Below are 22,039 nucleotides of genomic sequence, written 5' to 3'. Positions count from 1 at the left end.
CCAGCAGCTTGTTATAGCAGAACAGGGTGGAAGAGAGGACAGATTTATGAGCTCTCCAGAAGCAAGGTCTCTGGGACCAAGACAACAATCATAAAGTAGTTTTTCAGGTTTCATGGTTCCATGCTGATTTTCTCTTGTGATGCAAAGCTTTCCACACACTGCCTGAAGCTGAGCTCACAAATGCAATTGCCTGTATCTCATGATCCAAACCATTTGTGCAGTAGGATCAAGGTAAATGAATGGTATTGTTGTCCTTTATTTAAATGATTTCTGTTTTTAAAAACACAGTCATTTGACTGGTCTCGTTTAGAACATTTTTCCAACAGATGCTTGCACAACTGGGTGCAGAAAATTGCAGTGAGGGACGATGGACAGAATGGGAACTTCTTATATTGCCTTTGTTGTAGAGAACTGGCATGTAGGTACTGCCTAAGACTGGATGAAACAGGTGACTGATCACAGCAGTATCATTTCAGTTTTCTCCCTTTTCTACTTTGGGATCAAAAAGTTGCAAATTAAGATGCCAGCACTATATACACGTTTCCATGCAAATAGAGAATTTTCCATCAATGTTGCTGCCATGACACCTGCTCTGGGCACTAGATGTTAAGAAGGGGCAGTTTACTGGCCTACATAAGTTAGAAGTGACCTTTGAGGTGTACTCTGTATGGGTCTTTAGAGGAGTTTAATTGGCTGCAGCTGAAGAGGCTGCTCTGAGTGTTGCTTTTTTCTCTCTGGTGCACGTCCTGGCAGTGTACTAGAAGAGTGCCACTGGATGCTGGGTGTGGGTGGTGAGCTGCCTGGAGGAACGCTGCTGGCAAGGACTGGCTTAGCAGTCGGGCTGGTTTGAGCACAGCAGCCTCACCGCAGCACCGCGCCAGCTGCAGAGTGGGGCATGCTGGGCAGGAGGTGTTGTTTAGGATGCCAGGCACAAAGAACACTGCTATTTATCCTTTCTTCAAAAATACACAGTAATTGAAAATGCTTCTGCAAAAATCTGTCACAAGCATGTTGTGGCTGGCTCACTATCTTGGTCTCAATGGAGTTACATTAGCACCTTGTTAAATACTCCATTGATTTTAGAATTGCTGTAATGGCCTGTAAGTATTGCAGGGTTCTGAGTGTCTGTATTGATCTCAGTGGCTGGTCTTGCACTGAGCCTAGATGTTACACAGCAGGGCTTCTTTGGAAGTTGTACTGCAGGATATTTGAAAACACAGGTGCAGAACTGTGCCCTTTTGCTTGCTGAGCATGACTCTTTAGGCATCAGTTTGCAACAGAAGTCTGAGACTCTGACTCATATAAGATGCCATTTTTCTATTTCTTTAATAAGATTTCTATTATTCTGACAGCCTTTATAACACTTTGTCTACTGTTAATACCGAGAGAGGTATTCACTTGAAGAACGGTTTTATTAATTACAATTTATTCATTTTCTTTAGAAGACAAAAGTCAACAAAATGATAAAACAAGATCTTGTCTCTCTCCCCTTTCTTTGTCAGGACTTTCAATTTCACTTCAATGAAATACAGCTGAATGCAGCAATCATTTGATGGCTGATGCTTTTATTGTTTGGGGAAGTAGCTACCAGTGAGTTACAGGAAGCCCAAAAGGTAACTGATTCCTTTATGTGTGCACTCTGTGAAGATGCTCTAAATGCTCTCAACTTTGCACCATGGGTGCCTTAGTGTGTCTCAATAGGAAACACACATTTCAAAATGACCTTGGCTATCCAACAGCCACATCCCATGGCACTGATTCCCTGAGTAACAAGTTGACTGCCTTCAAAGGCAGAGGGGTGGGAAAAAGATATTGCAAGGAATAAATTTCCTATATATTTTTCCATGGTTTTGGCTCTTAGGTGCTGATGTCTAAGAAAGAGGTTTCTTTTTTTGTCTGAGAGGAGCACTGGGCTCAGATCTTTAGACTTCTGAGGTGACTTGGGGTTTTCATTTTTTGAGTAAATGATCCCTCTTTCAGTGAATAACCAGAGTTAAACAGCAAAAATTAGTTTATGGTTTCTGAGAGAGAGAGAGAATAAATATGAGGTATTCTTTTGGAGGTATGGATGTGTCTCTATTTAGCTACAAATGACAGCTGAGGAGGGGTTTCTCAGGTCCCTGCAGAACCTGTTCTGTCCCTGTCACTCTCAAGCACATCCATCTGAAGCGCCAGCAGGGCTCACTGGCACAGGCAGCACACTTGGATTGCTGGTTATCACTGAGCACCAGGTAGCAGATATGGACAGCAAGGGAGTGACTGAAAAAGACATTCCTTGAATATTCCAGAACTTATTTACTGCCAAAGACAGAGGGAACACTGTAAAGTCCACATTGGGAAATAATTGTGTGACACAGAGGCACAAATGCTAGTGGTATTTAGCAGCTCCTGAGAAAACAAACCAAAAAACCCACAAAGAACTACAGAGACCTCTGTAAGAAAAACCACTGACATGGGGGTAAGATGATGAATAAAATGTGTGTGTGTATTTCTGGTCATTCCTGGTCAAGAAAGGGGATTTCTGTGTTGACTAGCTGCAGGAAAAGGCTGGTAGGGTGGAGGAGTGGCAAGTTTGCTTTAGAAGTGGAAGTTCAGCTTCTTCAATCTAGGTGAAGGGAAGCTGAGAAGGGGTTTTCTCTCTGTAAATTCATCAAATGCATGTTAAAAGTCCTAGAGCAAACACTGAACAAAAACCAGGCACTAAAAAAATTAAACTGGCTGTCAAAAAAACCTTCAAATATGATTAGAGGCTGGAAAATAAGTCTAATAATACCAAGTTTAAAGAGGTTGCTATGGTTTGGTTTATTGAAAAGGAAAGAGAGATGATTTACTCTAATATATAAGTACTTCCCAGGAAAAATACATTTGATATCTAGGAGTCATAGAATCATTAAGTTTGGAAAAGACTCTGAGATCATTGAATCCAACGTTTGAACCATCACCACCTTGTCAACTAGACCATGGCACTAAGTGCCATGTCCAGTCATTTCACGAACACCTCCAGGGACAGGGACTTCATCACCTCCATGGGCAGCCCATTCCAATGCTTAACCATCCTTTCTGTGAAGGAATTCTTCCTGATGTCCAACCTAAACCTCATAGGTGCAATTTGAGGCTGCATCCTCTCTTCCTGTCACCAGTTGCCTGCAGGAAGAGACTGACGCCCCCTGGCTACAACCTCCCCTCAGGCAGTTGCACAGTGAGGAGGTCCCCAGATTTTCTTCTTCTCCACATTAACTCAGCAGCTCCTCAAAAGACTTGTGCCCCAAACCCTTCACCAGCTTTGTTGCCCTTCTCCAGTCTCACTCCAGCACCTCAATATCTTTCTTTCATACTGAGGGGCATTAAACTGAACACAGGGTTTGAGGTGTGGTCTCACCAATGCCAGGTACCAAGGGACAATCACTTCCTGCTGCTCACATGGGTTCCAGGATTCCTTCTTGCCCACCAGGGCACACACAGGCTCAGCATCCCCAAGTCCAGCACCCCCAGATCCTGTTCTGCCAAGCAGCCGCTCTGCCCTATAGCACAGCATGGGATAGTTGTGAGAGAGCTCTCTCAAACATAACAGGAATATTCTGAGCAACCACGGCCATGAGCAAAGCTCTTTTCCTGTTTCAGAGAGGAAACAGAGCTCAGGTCCTGTCTCTGTCCCTCTGGGAGCCTCTCAGGAGCTCTGGGCCAGTCCCGAGTCAGCAGACACTGGGGGGCAGCCCCGACACGGGCGACAGCGGGGAGACACTGTCTGTGTGTGCCCCGAGGGTGCTGAGGGCACCTGGGCTGGCAGGGAGACACTGTCTGTGTGTGCCCCGAGGGTGCTGAGGGCACCTGGGCTGGCAGAGAGACACTGTCTGTGTGTGCCCCGAGGGTGCTGAGGGTACCTGGGCTGGCAGGGAGACACTGTCTGTGTGTGCCCCGAGGGTGCTGAGGGCACCTGGGCTGACAGCAGGGAGACACTGTCTGTGTGTGCCCCGAGGGTACTGAGGGCACCTGGGCTGACAGCAGGGAGACACTCTCTGTGTGTGCCCCGAGGGTACTGAGGGCACCTGGGCTGGCAGGGAGACACTGTCTGTGTGTGCCCCGAGGGTACTGAGGGCACCTGGGCTGGGGGGAGACACTGTCTGTGTGTGCCCCGAGGGTGCTGAGGGCACCTGGGCTGGGGGCAGACACTGTCTGTGTGTGCCCCGAGGGTGCTGAGGGCACCTGGGCTGGGCACCTGTGCAGCACAAGAGACACCAGAGACATCGGTAGAGGAGAAAGGGCCGACTCTTAGCAGGGGTCAATCCAAGGGTTTATTAGGAGTTCCAAAGGAGCTCCTGCACCTCAGGGGGCCTCCTGCTGAGATACGCCAAGGTTACATTCAAAGGGAGGTGGAAACCCAAAGTAGATAACATTTTACCAACCAATGAGTGACCCTAAGGGATGGATGCTGGGGATAGACATTTAGGACAGCGTATGGGGCAAGGCTTGGGGGGCTGACCCCTGGCCTCTGGCTGATCACTCGACGACCTGGACCGAAACTTCTGGATGGAGGGATGGGATGCTGAGTGATTGACAGAGAGCCAGGGCAGGGGTTCAGGGATGATCTCATCCTGGGAGAGGGATAACACAGGTAAAGGAAGGGGGGTACAGTTTGGGATAAACCATTTGGGAAAAATATGGGGATACAAAACAAAACTACTTCAGAGTATTACAAAGTATAAAAACACACTACAACATTGTCCTCCACATAAGGATTTACTGTTACAGCAAACTATGAGAGAGTGTGCTGAATGCTGCAGCTCCTAGTGCTCATCTAGAAGACACAGTTTTAGTCAAAAGCAGTTATTGCTCCATGCAAATGTGCATTATGTGAACTTTCACAGACTGAAAGAGGTAAGGTCTGTTGTGACTTTGAGGTGTAAGAACATATCCTACAGCAGAACACAGAACATATAGCTCTGCAGGAAATAAAACTCTGCTAAAACCATAAAAATGAACAAGCAAACACATGGACTTTCTCCTCCCTCTCTGAATAAGTTTGATTCATTGATTCTGGCTGTTTGCTTCACTTACAGAGACTCTTCTCTTCTGAACTAAGTCATTGTAAGTCTCTTGCTCCTCTTCTGCTTACAGAATTGTTCATGCCCAGCCTCTCTCTGGCAACCATTTGGTTCAGTCCACCTGGTGGCACCAATGGCATTTTACAGCTTGAAGTTACCTTGGTTCCTTCATAACTTTGTGCTACTGGAGCCTATAATTCCCTTTCTTCCTCACCTCCATAAATCAGCCTTGTGATTTACCTGGCTGTGTCCACAATGGACAGACCTGCAGGCACCTAACTTTTATCTTGGATATCAGACATGCTAAACCTTACAGCTCACTGCATGCAAAATCCTTCCAGATAGCAGGGGACATTCCAGTGTTTACATTTCATATCTACTCCCACTTTCTAGCCCCAAAGTCAATTACCAACAGCATTTATTGATAACCTTTTAATTTCAGAAATGTAGCAACCATACAAACACAAATGCATACAAAATATTTTACAGTAAACAGAAAAGAGAGACGACATAATTATTGCAGAACTTTGATGCAGCTGACTTGTTATTTGAAAATTGATCAACTTGCCAACTAATAACTGATAACTGTGACATGGCACAAGGAATAGATGCCGGGCTGGTTTTTGTGTGGAAAAAACACAATTAGGGCACAGTTTTGCTCAGAATTCATGTGCAGCTATCCCCTTTGTGCTATGTGGAAAAGAAAAATGGATGCTGCCCTGTTATTCTGACTAAGGTCAGGATTTGACATCTTTGTGGGGTGATGTCAGGTCTGCAGGGAGCTCTGGTTGTAAGCCCTGTGAGCAGAGGCTGCAGCAGCCAGCAGGGCTTTAAGTGACAAAAGGCAGCTCAGTGGGCTCGGGCACTGCTCCTGCTGGGGTTCCACTAGAACCCTCCTAAGGAGGCTCTAAGAAGCTCAGGGCATGATGAGAACCATAACTTGTTCTATATCGTATTTCTCCCACTCTCCCTAATTTTCCTGTGGCATGTAAACATTTACCTGTCAGCTTCAGAAGCTGAAAATTGAGTGAGATCTCAGTAAATTCTCTCTGCAGCTTCATGAAGCATAGCTGCAGAAATGGGCACTTTTATTCCTTCATTATGAACCTACCTCCATGAGATCACCACAGGCTCTGATTTGCAATTTAATATCTCTTCTGCTAATATGAGATGAACTGAAGTAGCTACAAAGAAACTCAATTAGTATTGCAGCTAATAAAAATGATAGTTGTGATAGAAAAATGATTCATAACTGCAGAATGTGCTTCTGCATGTTTTTCATTACTTAGCCTGCACTAACTCTTGTAATATATTTCCCTGCACTTTCTGAACCACACGTCTTCCCACTGAGTAGCATGTAAAATTTGTGTTTACTCCAGAGTGGTTTTTACTGACACTTCCTTATGCCAGTATCATCTTCTTCCACTGAAGGCTGTAGTGTAAAATATGAACTAATATTTTAGGCAAAACTAAATTTTTAGTCATAAAAAACTCCATAGAAGGGACCGCATCATTGTCAAATAAAATTTGCCTATGGACATGCTTCCTTCGCTGCTCACCTGGCAATGGCAGTAGTGAGATTTTCAGTCATTAGACTTTCACAAACCTCTGGATGTCAACTGTGGCATATGTAGATTTGCCAGTGTTTTTCTATTGTTTTATTTTGTAAACAGGTTATAACCTATCTTAGTGCTAGCAAGAGATGCTGAAATACATTAACAAGGGGATTTTTCACAGAAGCATTGATAGCATTCAGTGGCCATGGAGATTCCTGGAGAGGTTAGTGTATAATTGCCACTTGTGACTGTGAAAAGCTGTTCCTCTCCTGATGTCTTTTACAAATAATACTTTACTCTGGTGGTAATTATCTTCCACCTCTGGTGGCAGAAAGAATCATTCTGTGTTTCAAATTGCTTTTAATATTTTTATTTCTGTAATTAAAAAGCCCAATTTATTATACAAGCTTAATAAAAGATAATTGGAAATGAACGCAGTATTTTTAACTATAGAGATGGAAAGGAAAAGGAGATGTGCAATATAAAAAAGACAGATCCTTTTTTCACCTGAATTTTCCAGAAATTTTGTTACTGGACCTAAGTTAAGTCCTACTGAGTTCAGTAAGTTGAGAGCTACAGTTTGGTCTTTCAGAGTGGGTTTTTATCTCCAAAATATGTTTCCCCAATAATCATGGTAATACTTTTGCTGGCACAAATAGAAGGTCTGATTATTTAAGAGCAATAATATATGCCAGCATGAAAAGGTAACATTTGATGACACAAAATCTCTACTGTGAATACATGAACATTATTCTTTTCCTCTGTGTTGTAGAAGTCCATACATTTTCAGAATAGCAAAACAGGAAAGAATCTGAAAGCTGATTCTGCCCTGGCAGTAAAGAGTTAGAACAATCACTGAATACTAGGATGAAACTTCTGAAGTAATTTGATTAACAAGTTGCTTATGCATTTTGATTAGTACAAAGTAGACTGTAAAAAAACCTGCTTGTGGTACAGTTCATCTCTGGTGTAACTCCACTGATCAGGGCCCAGTGGGAGTGATAAAAAAGAAAAAAAAGAGATCCATTCTTCCATTAATAATTTATATTCTTTTCTTTGTAAGTGACCTACTAAAAGGAAATATAAGAATCATCTGGAAACGTCTCAAATATAAAACTAGGTGCAAGTGTCTTTCTATATCTCACTCTCAAGATTTTCAGTTGCTCAACAAGAGAAGATTTTTCTAGTTTGGGGGGGTACATGGCCAGGCATTAGAGGAAAACAGAGACATAAGGCAGCAGCTGTAGAAACAGCATGATCTTTTCCTTAGTCCTTTGTGATAAATCTCAGCCCATCTGAAGCAAGTTATGATTGTGGTGTGGAAATATGAAGATATTCTTAAAAGGTACATATTTTTATTGATCACATGAATTCCAGTAATATTTTCATACCCACCAAATTATACCCAGGTGTCCATAATAAAACTTCTCATTTCAGCACAATGTGGAGATACTAACATAAATTTTTAAATTATGGGATTAAAAGATCATCTCCACACACATGTAAAGAACACAGGGGCACAAGGGAAGGCAAGAGGGCAGCTCCAGCAGCCCAGTCAGGCAAAGAGCCCCCAGCTCTGGGATGGGCACTGGAGAGTCCAGAGACTCTGAGAGTTGGCTGCTGGAGGGACTGGAAGCCTGGTGTAAATGGTCCCTGGAGCCCCAGGGATTCCGAGCAGGCAGCAGGGACCTTCAGGTTCCTTTGGGATGGCCCTGGAACAGGGAGCAGTGGCAGCCTCTCCCCTGCCAGGCTACTGGATTTGACAACACCTAATAAAGTTCAACCTTCATTCCTGGCAGTTTCACAAAGGAAACCATCTGAGGAGAGGAAGTACAACATCTGTGCAATCCCAACCCATTAGAAAGCTGAGTAGCACTAAAACTCCTCCTGAGTAGCACTAAAACTCCTCCTGTGGTGGGCAGTGCTCAGGAGAAGACAGAGCTGCTTTGTGATGGCAGGGGAGAAGCACCACACAGCCACTGGAGAAGGCTGCCAAGCCTGAGAACCCTTCCTTTGGACATGAGAAGGGCTGACAGAGCCAGCCTGGGGTGCCCCAGCCCTGCAGCAGCCTTGCCTGCACACGGGGGAAGGCCCATGGCATCCTCCTCTCCTGAGCTTCCAGAGAGACAGCAAGAAGGAGCTGGAGCTAGCACAGTCTTCCAAAGACACTGCAAACTCCAAAGCCTGGCTCTCTCCAGAGGACCCCATCTGTTTTTAAGTCCTGCTGATCCCTGAGCTGAGGAATGACAGTGGCTGTAATGGAAGAAGGAATTTGTTGTACAGGCTGGCTGGTCTGTATTTACATAATTGTTTTGTTTTCAAAGAAACTTGGCAAAGCATTCCCAAATGGGTCTCTACCATGGACAACTGAGTTCTCCTTTTTTTTTCTGAAGCTGGGTGCTGAGGAAGGTACCTGGGGCCTGGGAGATGTGCCAGGCAGGTGCTGCCAGGCAGGTGCCCACACATTGTGCCTTGCTGTGCTCTGGGTGTTGCCAGCCCAGGAAAAACTGGGCATGAGGGCAAGGGAATGCCTGGGGGAGGCTGAGTGCCCTTCTCTCCACAGCTGCTCCTTGTGAGCCTGAGCTGCCCCCTGAGGCACAGAGGAAGGATTTGTGGGGATGTCATGGGGAAAGTGGACAGGGGAGCAGATTTCTCACATGCTGTGCTGTGCTGCTCTGGTGTGTGACCCCAAAGTGTGTGTCTCTCCTCTTGCTTTACAAGTTAAAGCATGCACTGTTCTCCTCCACAGCTGGCTTCATGCTAACAGGTATTTTTACTGAGATTGAAGGCAGCACTTATTTGCAGAATAATCATTTTTGGCTCTGTTTGAAGTGTTCCCTTTTTTTCCCTTACAATGATATTTTCTGCTTTGCTGGAAGCATTTCTTAACAAGCTTCTTCAGCTTGCCTTGCAATCTCTGCAGCCAGGCAGGTGCTGGGCCAGTAGGGCTGTTTCCTTGAACATCACAGCTCTTTCCAAGGGATTCTTGCTGTCCTCAGGCCCATGGATGTCTCAGCATCTGTTTAGCTTTAAACTTGTGAGCCTGCTCACACCACATGTGTTTGGAGCATGTCCAGAAAGTCCACAAAAGAGATTTTCAGGTCCTTATCTCTCCTAACTCAGTTGTGAGCTCTCAGTTGAATTTTAGGAAACTTTTAAAGCAGCTCACAGTCTCTCTTGTTGCTGCTTGGAACTCAGCCCTGGAGGGAGCCAATGCAGGCTCTTGCAATACTGAAGTTGCTCCTTATTTTTCTGGAGTCAGATGCTCAAGTCAAGCTTCTAACTTCCTGATGTTATCTCCAAGTGTTGGCATATTTTACTGATGGAAACCTGAGTAACTTCAGGGTAACACAGAGCAACTGTGAGTGGCTGTAGTGCTCATATCACTTGGAAGTTTCAGGCACCAGTGAGAGTAATTCAGGCCCCTTAACTAATCTGTGTCTTAATTATTTAAATCTGCAAAACATGTCTCACTTTCCATTCCTTTTTGAAGTTTATAAAGGATTAAAAATAATGCCTGCCAAAACTTGCTCTTAAGCAATCCTTTTCCAGAATATTTTTTAATCTAAATGTCTTATTCAATTTCCAGTTGTTTTGAAGGTGCTATAAAACTGAACACATACTTCTGAAGATTAGGTTCAGTATTTGGTACTTGTTCTCTGCAAGACAGTGGCTTTTTAAAAACAGAGAGAGAATCAGTGGGTTTTATGGTATGGTTTGCTTTTATATTTTGCATTTTCAGTAGTGGAACATACTTTAGAAAGTAAATTAATATCTTGACCCAGAGGGAAAATAATAATTCCTCATGAAATTTGCAGAAATGATCTAGATAGGAAAAGCAACTACATAAGGCAAATGTGCAAAAAAGCCTGGGTTACAGCTTTCTTACTGAAACTCAATCACTCCTTGTCAAGTTTGCATGGGAAAAAGCTGATATTCAAGGAACACTGATTCAAGGGACACTAATCATCTGCTTTTGAAAGCAGAAAATGAGATAGCTTTGTAGGAGAGACACAATTAGTTTGTGTTAAAATTTTTTTAACCATTTAGCATATGCAGCACTACCACTTTTGATTTTGCTCAGATATTCACGAGTAAATTTGATCCCTGCACTGTACTGTTCTTTTAATATCCTCTCTCCTATAAGTTTTCAATTTATTCCACTTTCTCTGGTATGCTTTTCATAACTATAATATATTCCAGTATCAGGTTTTATAATTACTTGGACTCTATTCATTTCCAAATTTATATTTCAGGCTGTATTTCCTCCTGTGCTACAAGTAACAGATCATTGTGTTGAAAAGCAATCTAGGATGTATGTTAAAGTTATTGCAACAGTAGTGTAGGAAATCTAGTTTGATTTGGGGAGTGTCTGGGGTGGTGGTTGAAGAGCATGGGGGAATTACTCAACAGAGAACTGGTAAAATGACTTGATACATCTATAGACAGCTAATTGGGAATGTGGTGATTGGCAGGTGGGTGTGTCTGCCAGCATTATATTTGGTTTTACTGAAATTAAATGTCAGCACTGGAGGATGCAGAAGGCACAGAGTTCCCCCATATTAGTATTACAAAAAATGTAATGACTTAGGTCTGACTCTGGAGAGCTCAGTGCTGCATGGATGTGGCTCTGCACAGAGCAGCACCCCAGGATGTCAGAGGAAAACATGAGGCTAAGCTCTGCAACTGACCCATGAACTCTGATCCACCTGAGGACTTAATTTCATACTTAAATTTAAATATGTGAGCAGGCGCTCCCAGCTGGGGCAGATTGCATGTGTGCTGAACAGTAAGTCAATGTTTAAGTGGTCCAATGCATTGTTGGGCTTAGTACACTCAAAAGCTGGCTTGGGACAATGGTACAAAAATAAGTTATGGGTCAGAAAGATGCTGATTCTTCAGTTTAGAAAGTAAATACGCCACAAATATAGGAAAATCACAAAATGGGCATTTTTTAGACAGGGAAAACTGTAAACTAGTCAAAGATTAGTGGAGGGTGAATGCAACTACTTACAGGATCACTTGTTTCTGCAGAGCAAAAAAAAATGACTTTAATGAATTGGAATGGCAGGCATGTAACTAATTTCAGTGTACTAATGTTCAGAAGGTAAAATGTGCATTTTGTCCAAAAATATGAAGGATTGTCACTGATGGAGAGAGTAACTGACAGTAACTGTGCTGTTTGTATCATGGAAACCTGTGTGAAATGAGCCCTGAGGAGCAGAGAGGTAAGAAAAATACAACAATTCTTCAGGGATCACACTGAGGGAAATGGAGATCGAAAATGTGGTAGGAGTTGACAAAAGATATTGGCACTGATAAAAGAGTTCTCAAAAGGCACTGAAGTAGTGATTTTTGAATCAAAAAAAGGCATATACTTTCGAAAAAAAGGGCTTAACAATGACTTTTGTAGAAGAAATGGAATAAGAGGTAGTAGAATGAGCACTGGAAGTGGATCAAAAGAAAATGTGATTTTTTTTTCCTAAACAGAACAGTTATATTCATTGAGTTCATAAACCAAATATCATAAAGAGGAAGGAGCACAGGAAGGTGGAGAGGGGTGGCACAAACGGAGCCAGAGGGAGGAAGGGAGTGCTGAGAGCAGAGTCCTGAGTTCAGCATGTCACCAATGGCAACAAAAGGAAAAGAAAAAAACAGAAATGAAGGAAAAATGCAAATTTTTTCTTAGCTACCATTCTGAAAAGAACAAAGTTTTGTTGGGAAATAGGTCATGAAAGATGTGAAGAGGCGAGGAAAGAAGGCAGGACCTTTGTTTGCAAGTGCAGCATTAAAGTAGGGCTGTTCTGACAGAAACATTGAGATCAGAGAGGAGACTTCTGAGGCTGGAATGGACAGTCTGCTGCTTTTTGGTGTCTCATTGTATCTAAGATCAAAGGATGGCCAAAGCATTGTAGTATCATTGCTTACAGATAAAAGACAGGTTTTGAGACAGGCGTTTTCATTATGAAATGGTGAATTAACAGCTGTATTAACATTTGCAGTGATTACCATGCTTAGGAGTGAAGGAAATGTAATTGTTTGTTTGCTTTAAACAGTTTTCCATCCCTGGGATATCTGACTGACTTCCGTGTAAAACTGAGAGCTGAAACTGAAATCCAGAGGGCAGCAGAGGGTAGCCAGAAGTCCTCTAGTTTGTGAATACACAGGGAAATTTTGTATCTGGTGCTATCCCTATGGCTCTTGCACCCATCTGACTTTGAGGACCAGAGCCTGATTTGCAGCCACCATGTCCCCCAGTCCCTGGGCTGCTCAGCCCCAGTTCCACACTGTCCCTCTGCAGCTGCAGGGCAGTGCCAGGCCCTCCCACACCGCACAGCTGGCCCAGGTGGGGACACCCAGCAATGTCACCCCTCTGGCACCTGTCTGGGATGCACTCACACCGCAGGGGCTGCTTGGTGACTGTGGGGACACTGAAACATCTGTGTCCAGGAGGTGCTGGATCAGGCTTCAGAGCTTAGACTAGATGCCTAAAAAGTCTCTCTGACCATGGCTTCCCTACAATAAGTAAGAGCTCTCCCAGATATGGTAAAACAGGACTCAGAGCAACTCTGGAATTTTTTTCTAATTCTTGCTCGTCCCTCCATTTCTATGACAAATACCCTTCCTGCAACTCAGGGGCTGTGCACAGAAACAATTTACATGGAGTAGTTTGGTCAGTAGACTGGTTTATGAATTTATAATTAGGGTTACACTGATTAAAAATAGGAAAAAAATTAATTGCATAGTCTTGCGGGTCCAGGAACTCAACATTTCCTACCTCTTAATCTGATAGTTGACTAATGATCATCACCTTACTCTAACTAATTTCCCCACATTCATAGAAGAGTAAATGTATAAAAAATTCAGCTGAATTTTGGGCATTTCAGGTATGTGTTTGTGGCATTAATTTACAATTCTGTCCTGTACAATATTTCACCTAAACATTAGCAATTCCATCCAGTAAGTTTTTCTTTCTTACCTGTAAGTATTATTACTGAATCATCTTCTCTAGAAAGAAAACAATCATTAATCTGCTGAAAGTGAATCTATGAGAGTAAACAGAATCATTATGAATCTTATATGGAATCAGAATATCTTTATCATCTGAATAGTGCTCCACTTAGGCCAAGAGAGACTATGGCCCTCCATTGTACAGGAATAAAAGAGAAAAACTTCATAAAAGCTACTTGGTAAAGGCTTTGATTTTTCTCAGATGATTTCATTACCTTCACATACCACTGTACACTGAGCTTAATTTTCATGTGAGAAAATCACAGTCAGTGGCAGGAACATTTCTATTTGGCTGCAGCTTCAAAAAGAGAATGAAAAATTTAGAAGGTAAGATCAATAGCTGGAAAACGAAGTTCATCTTAACAAGGAAACTTAAGGCTTACAGCCATGCAAAACAGCTGGAGAAGCTGGGACTTTCAAAATCACTCTGGATGAGAAACAATGAAGTTCAACTGAATGAAGCAGCTGTTAAGCTAAAACAAAGAAGTGCAAAAGGAAAAAACCTCACCTTTCTTCCCCCTTTCTCAAACAACTTGGAGATAAAAATTTGGAACAGTGGATCAATCCACCTTCCACCCTGAGCTGTAGGGCCAGGTGTACCTGCAGAGCACACACCTTCCCATCCCTAGAGTACCAGGGATCTAGGAGCCTTAAGGAGCACAGAGAAGGCTTGGAAGCTGACTCCACAAAGGGAAGAAGGCACTGAAGAGGAGATTTCTATTTCCTGAGTACTTGTATCAACTGGTGGAAATGTTGTAGAAAAGAAAGGAAAAGTTTTTTGTCCCCAGCCCCAGGCAGAGACTCATACCTCATAGCCATGAATGAGTTCAGCTGAGGGCCACCATGATGGTGGGGAACTGGAGCACTTGCCCTGTGAGGAGAGGCAGAGGGAGCTGGGGCTGTCTGGCCTGGAGCAGGGATAGGTTCTGGTGGGCTAAAGAGCCACTGCAGGTGCCTGCAGGAAGTCACTGAGAAGGTGGTGCCAGGCCCTGCACAGCAGAAAATGGAAGGAGGATTAGAGACAAACAGGCATGAGCTGAAACAGGGATGTTCAGATGGGAAAGGAAAGCAAGAAAGGAAATAAAGGAAGACCTTTTTCTCTATGGGGACAATGAAGCTTTGTGCTGGGTTTCCTGCAGAATAGATGCAGTCTTTATCCTTTTAGTTTTTCAAGACTCAGCTAGATAAAGCCCTCAGTAACCTGGCCTTATCTAAGAGCTGACACTGCTCTGAGGAGGACGTTTGCCTAGAGACATCCTGAGGTCCCTTCCCCCCTGAATTTATTGCATTAAATACAAACATGCACACAAACTGCCCTACCCCCCAGTAGATGAAAGGTCTGTATATCAAGACTGACATGAGTACCTCACCCTAAGAAATATTTTCAGACCCTCTTTGCACAAAATATTTCAGATTCAGGTATCAATTCAGCATTTCTTTTTTGTTGACCTCTCTCCACACTCGCAGTGCTGCTGCAGCAGTTCCAAGCAGACCAAAGTACCCATTTCCTCCTGTGTGCAGAAAAGGGAATCTATGTCAGGGACGTAAAATGTGGCAGTACTGTGTGAGAGAATATGCAAATGCATTTGGGACTTTGGTCTGGAGTGCATAATAAGCCAGATAATAAGATAATAGCTACTAATTCATGTCCCTGTATTGCAATTAGTCTGCAGACTTGTCTGCTACTTTGGAAGCTGTACCACACCTACCCATTCCTCACAAAACACAGTCCTGTAGACTGAGTTCTAATCCTGCAAATTAAATGAGCTTAATTCTTTTCCGGTGGCAGATTCCACATGTTGCAAATGGCTCATCCCAGAGGAAGCTGTAATGGCAGGCTCCAGATGGGCCAGTGACAAAGTATCAAACAATAATCCTACTCACGGGTTTGAAGATCAAATCCTATACTGCTCTGAAAGACGTAAATACTGTTTGATGACTAAATCCCAAAGCATTTTGCTCAGCTGCTGGATAACCCTATGTGCTATAGAAACATGGAGCTTCGCCTCTGTGCATGCTCACAGATGCCTTCTATTTGACAATATCAAGCATTTTGGCATCTGTGTTACACCTGAGTGCTTTCACGTTTCACAAAGTGGATGCTGTGCCATCTGTCTCAGCATGGATATTTGGTGTATTAGACATGCTCTCAGCCTAGCTCTTGGATCAGAAATTTGGATCTTCCCTTGAAAGAAGGGAAAGAAAAATCCTGAGTTGCAGTCCTTTTCTGAGGACTGTTGATATATTGTGTAGTATCTGAGTAAAATGCTAGCCAGGTTGTAAAATGCTTACGCTGGGATCTGAAATGCCAGAGATCCTCTCCCTAGCACGTTCCCTTGTGGTATAGCAGCAATCCAGTTTCATTGCTGGGACATTTCTTTGTGCCTTGGTTGGTTTTTCAGCCAGGACTGCACCATGATTTTGACAAGGGCGAGAGCTGGTGCTGTGATTTGGTAAGTGAGAGGTGCCTCTGCCTGAAGTAAGGTGCAATGAGATCATATGCCAAAGTCAGTAATAAGGAGTTTATTCAATAGTGAGATAGAGAGATGGGAAGACACGGGGAAGGGTGACAGGGTGGGGAGAGAGATCAAGCAGAAGAGAGGCACCACCCATGGATCCAGTGGTGTCCTGTTGGTCCTTCACCCTGGGCTTCTCAGTGCTGGGGGCCCTGGAGTCGTTCTTCTGCAGGCACCCCCCTTATACAGCCCAACTCCTGGGTATCCACAGGGTGGTTGCAGGTGCTGTCCCTATAACTAGGGTGATATGCATATGAGCTGTTGCCTCCTTCCTCACAGTTTGCCACAGTGGGAAGTTTTGTCTGAATGCATTAACCAGGATGTGCAAACCAGATCTCGCCTCTCCAGACTGGGAATTAGCACATTCCTCTTGCAAATTCCGCCCCTCTGTGCCTATTGTAAGTACCTGCTGTGGTGGCTTTTCCTATGGCAAGGTCCTTCTGTGGACCAGTATTTTGAGATGGACTACTTTGCTCTTTAAGTCCTTACAGCCTGTCCTCAGCCTGGCCAGCAGCTCAATCTCCTCCAGGGAGGTAGTTCTGAAATTCCAGTTTCAAAATATGCAGAGATGAAGGGAACGAAACAGCCTGCATCTTATGTGGGTTAGATACCATGCAACTGCATGAAAGCCTGCTAGTTTCAGGGAAGAAAGATTTACCCTTGGGCAGTTAGTATCTCAGACTGATTCCTCCAGATGGAAGGAGATGGAAAGGAAGGAGAACAGGAAAAAAAAAAAAAGGAAAAACCTGTTCTGTCTCCTCTGGGCTAGATAAGCAGCTTCCCCTTCAGCAGGTTTATTTTGTGATCCTTTCTTGAGGCATCTCTTCAGATAGGGAGCCAAGTTCCTAAAATGGGGCTGTGAGACTGAGCATCTTGTCTCTTTGTAATCTGGGCTGAGGTGTTTGTAATTCAGAAACAGCACATAGCTCATTCCTCAGGAGTATTTCCCCTCACTTCAGGGTAGGCATAGATTACATCCAGTGTTTGATCAGGTTTTATTTTAAATTGAGCCTCAGAGTCTCTGATGTTCTATAAAGGGCCAAGCACTCTGACGAGCCTGTCTGAAGGACAGCCCTTATGCAAACACAAGTGTGCTGCCTGCAGCCAGCTCCCTTAATAGCTTTCCACTGCTATTTTATTTTCCTCACTTTTACCTCTTGGGCACTTTAAAGTGTTTTTTACTTTATCCCACACCTTTCTGTTACTCAGTCAATCAAGAAAGGATGGACAAAAGGATGCTCAGTCCTTTACACCACTTCTAAGTTAGTTGTGCTTTTTCAAGTACTCATTCCTGCCATGAGTTATTTTTACTAAGGGTTACTTTTATGAAAGGCTTTAATCAGTGTAATGTCTTTTATGGCTAATTTATAAAATATAGAGCAGTTAGTTGCCTTATAGGAGGCAAAAGCTGAAAATAAGAGAATACCTAAAATTTGGAACAAAGACAACTTTTAAATTGACTCTTTTGGTGTATAAACCACTGGGATTGTGTTTCCAGGCAACAAGTTACCTAACTATATGTGACCAGCAAAGACAACTACCGTCTTTAACTGTCCTTAAAAGGCTCCATGATGCCTGCAGTCTTTTAAAATAAGCCTGGAAGGGTGAGTAACCTCCTCCTTTGCATGTTTAGCCAGAAGATTTGCTGGTACTAAGTGTCTTAGTCCATCAAACAGGATCACTGACCTGACATAATGAAATCATCATGCAGGTTTTCTATTTCACTGAATATTTTTCCCTTTCCCTCTTACAGGAACAAAAGCTTTTCTCCTTAGGTAATATCTACTCCAAACCAGGCATGTCATGACCTATCAGCTTTTGATGAGTATTTGCTCCCACTCCTATTGGAAATAGGAGATATGGAAATATGAGATGTTCTTTTCTGAACTCATAGTCATTAAAAAAAGAAAATCATGTAAAATAGAACACTTACTAAAATAGTTATTAGAAATTCTGCTTTACCTTCTTAGACATGCAATTCTCTAGCAGAGCTGTTCCTCTGGTGTGCTGGAATGGGAGAAAAAATGTGGAATATTGCCTGCAGAGAATTCACGTGATGCTTTTTCTGAACAAATTGTGATTCAGGATGTTTAATTACTTTCCATTTGGAAGCATAGGATACAACACACGTCATGCTTATACTGCACACATCTCTTAGATTGGATGAAAGTTGTATTATAATCTCACAATTACTCTTGCAGAAGAGCAAAAAAGTCCTAGGACAGAGATAACATGAATCTAACACCAAATAACTGACATTTTGCTTTGACAACTCTAAAGCAAATAGACTTATTTTCAGTGTGGAAATGAAAACTCTGTAGGATGTAAATTACAGATTTCCTGTAGTTTTAGAAGTATCTATAACTGATTTAAGAAATGCTTGAGGCACACATTTACATGTGGGGCTATGTCTAGCCTGCTCCTCTCAGCATTTGAAGATTTCTCAGTGAAGGGAAGGAGAAGGGTGCTGAGTGTCACTGGCAAGAGCAGGATGATCACACACCGTAATTCCAGGAGCTGGCACTGGAGCTCAAAGTGCCAACCTTGCTCAACACCCTTCCCCAGCAGCTTCTGCCTGATCTTGTTAGTCCATTGCCTTCATCCTTGTGCTTAAATTTCTCATTCAGTAATGTAATGAGCATTCAGTCCCCTCTCCCACTTTAAATTGAGCTTGCTTCAGCTCCTTGCCCCAGTCTGCCACTCAGCTTCACATATCTTTGTGCCAGGGTGGAGAAATGCAACAGCAAGCAGGAGAAGTGGAGGAAGTCAGCAGGGCAATTTTCTTAGGGTCAATGCTGGCAAATGCCAGCTTAAAGTACTTGTGAACTTCTGGCCTGAAATGGGTCATGAAAAATAATGCTTTTGAATTCAGCAATAATACACATTTTTGTGGCAGAAGGACAAGTAATGAACCAGGCTTTTCTCTATGTTTAAAGATGGTATCTTACATAATTAAAAAAGCAAGGCACTAGCTGCAGCTGCTTGAAAGATTCTTAGCCCTTAATAGAGTAACACAATTTATTAGTGCTTCTTTATTCCCTTCTCCAGTTGCACAGGTCTTGGGTTCAAAGGTTGGTGTGTGCCTGCAAATTCAGACTGCAATAAAGGATTGAAACTATCTTTCATCCAGCCAACTCTGGCTGGATTGACCCAAACTCCATTTCAGGAAACACATTTCTTTAATTTTACCTTGAAATCATACAATGGGTTGGATACAGCTTTAAAGAGGGAAAGATTATTATTATCAATAGATAGCATAGCTTCAGGCTGTACCATTTGTCACTTCAATCTCAGTTAGGTCCATAATAATGTTTGTGCTCAGAAAATCCTCAAGAACATGAGAGTGCATTTGTATGGCCTGTTAGGCACAAAATTGCCTGTTTTATAGGTGCAATACAGGTTCACCTTTTAAAAATTTTACTCCCTTTGTTTACAACTGATAACTAAAAAAATCTCAAAGCAGGTGTGACACACTGCCTGGTGATATGGAGATAGTGTCAGCTAATACAATGTACACATAATTTAATATGTCACTTTTCTTAACATATTAATATGCTGCATTTCTTCAGCCTACTTGTCAGAATTCTTTCCTAAACAACATCCACACCAAAACAGAGCCAGAGGCACTGAAGCAGTGGGATTGCACTATGATTTCATGAAATAGATATCAGCTTTCCTTCCTTAAATTGTTTTGTTACTGAACAGGTTGAACTCTACTACAAGGATATAGGTTAAGTGCCTGCACTGCATTTCAGTACACAAAAGTACCTCTAGTGTTTCACCTATATGGTTAAATATAAATTTAAATTTAACTCACACCACAATATTTCAGTATCCTGTGTTTTTGCTCGCCTCAGTAGCAGTTATCAGCTTAACTGTAGGTATCACTGTTGTGATGGTGAGCTCATGAATATACATCTTGGGTTTTGAGAAAGTCTCACAAATGCAGTTCTTGTTTCACCGTGCAGTCCATAATAATGCAACCAAATCATGGTTCATGTACCCTTTGCATTTGACCACAGAGGCATTCTCACTGACAAGGTTTCTTCCATTGCTGCAGGTCCATTAGCCAGGATGTGCATGCTGCCAGTAGCTCTCATTAGGATAAGGAATTAACCCTTTTTTATCTCTTTCTGCTGAAGAGAATGGAGTCCTCAGATAACCTACAGCTCAGAGCCAAGCTCAGTGATCTTAGGCAGGAGCTTAAAGAAGGCAGCAAGTCTTCCTTTGGATTTTCAGAATGGAAGGACACAAAGTCTTGGTAAGCTCATGACAGATCCTGTTTTCTCCCTGTTTTCACTGCTGACAGTGTGTGCCTGCAGGAATCATCACTTCCAACTAGCAGAAGCAACAAAGCTACAGCCAGTCCATCTCCAGTGCTCCCTCTTCCTTCTTAAAATTTAACCTGTTCTCTGAGGCACTTCATTTTCCCATATATTCCTGTTTTGAACATAACTTCACTAGCACTAATATTGTATTATACCACATCTAAAACCTAGGGTATTTTTGTTAATGGAAAAGCTTTTGCAGAAGTATCAAATGAGAAAAACTGGACAAATTCTTAAAGGACACACAAAGATAGTTTCTTTATACTTATATGGATATGTGCAATTTCCAGAATTAAGCAAGAGTTTTTTGTCATACACGGACTATGTATTGTCTACATATCAGAAACCTTGGACTGAAGCAGAAACAAAAAGGATATTACACAAGATTCCCTAAAATGTCTGTGCTGGGAATAGAAACTGAGCTGAACATATCCTCACCCTGAAGTAAAGCCATAGTCTGCCTCTGTTGCTTAAAGTGGCTACTGCAAATTGTATCAGAATACATTTAACTTCTTACACTATTTTTTATTACAACAGAACAGAAAGTATTTTTATCAAAGGATAAACTCATAAGGGGCTGAAAACAAAAGACTACAAACCTTCATCTCCTGTACTGGGCTGGGCAGGACTTTTCTTCCAGCCCTGTTTTTAATCTAGAACATTTAAATAGCCTGCTGCTTTGGATCAGCTTCTACCATCCCACCAAGTACCTCAGAAAATTCCCTTTTCTTTTGCTCTGGACTATATGTATGTTTTCTGCTCTCCTCCACCTGTTTCTCCACCTTAGCATTTCCCTGCCTGCCAAGTCTGTCCCTTCCCAGATGCTGAGCTCTGCTCTCCTTCACCTTTTCCTTGCTGAGCAAGTTCAGTGCTGTCAGAAAAGAAGCAACTGCCCTGTCTGTAAAGGTTCCTCTATTGCCAAAGCCCAGTGGCAAACTAGTCAAGGCAAGGCAGACAAGCAGTCTTCTTGCCTGCTACCAGCCACTGATTTTAAAAAGGAACATTAAAAACACTAACTGCAAACCAGAAAATTAAACAGATGCTATTCATCACAGTCCCACCCTCAGCATCTGGACTGCTACACCATCCTCTTTCTACCTCAGCTCTTCTCTCTCCTCTACACCTTCTTCCTGTATACCCATCTCTCACTGTCACCCCAAATCCTTTCATATTTCCTGTAATATATATCAAACGAATTTAATTTTTATTGAACTTTTCCCCTCTTGTTCCAAAGACTTGATGTTCCTCAGATCATCTTTTTTTTCTTCTGCTCACTTGTAAATTGCTTTTCATTCAGGAAGACTTTCTTTTCTTTGCTTACCTGAAACCTGATATGCGGTTTCTGATTATTTTTCTTCATTCTGAATCTACTCATCTCAGCCTTTCATTTCCTGACAAACTCTGTGCCCTTGGCTTGCACACACTTTTGAACACCAATTGCAGTGTATCCAGACCAGATCCTTGTAGGGAGCATGCCATGTAAGTGGGCTGACGTCAATTTTGATTTATTAGCAATTATTCTTGCTCAGAATTTCATTCCTCTTTTTTTTTTCCTCTTCTCTCTTTCATTTAAATTTGGTCTAGTT

Source organism: Agelaius phoeniceus, chromosome 5, assembly GCF_051311805.1.
Source record: "Agelaius phoeniceus isolate bAgePho1 chromosome 5, bAgePho1.hap1, whole genome shotgun sequence".
NCBI lineage: Eukaryota > Metazoa > Chordata > Aves > Passeriformes > Icteridae > Agelaius > Agelaius phoeniceus.
The sequence above is the reverse complement of the archived record's forward strand: the minus strand, read 5'-3'. Positions refer to the sequence as shown.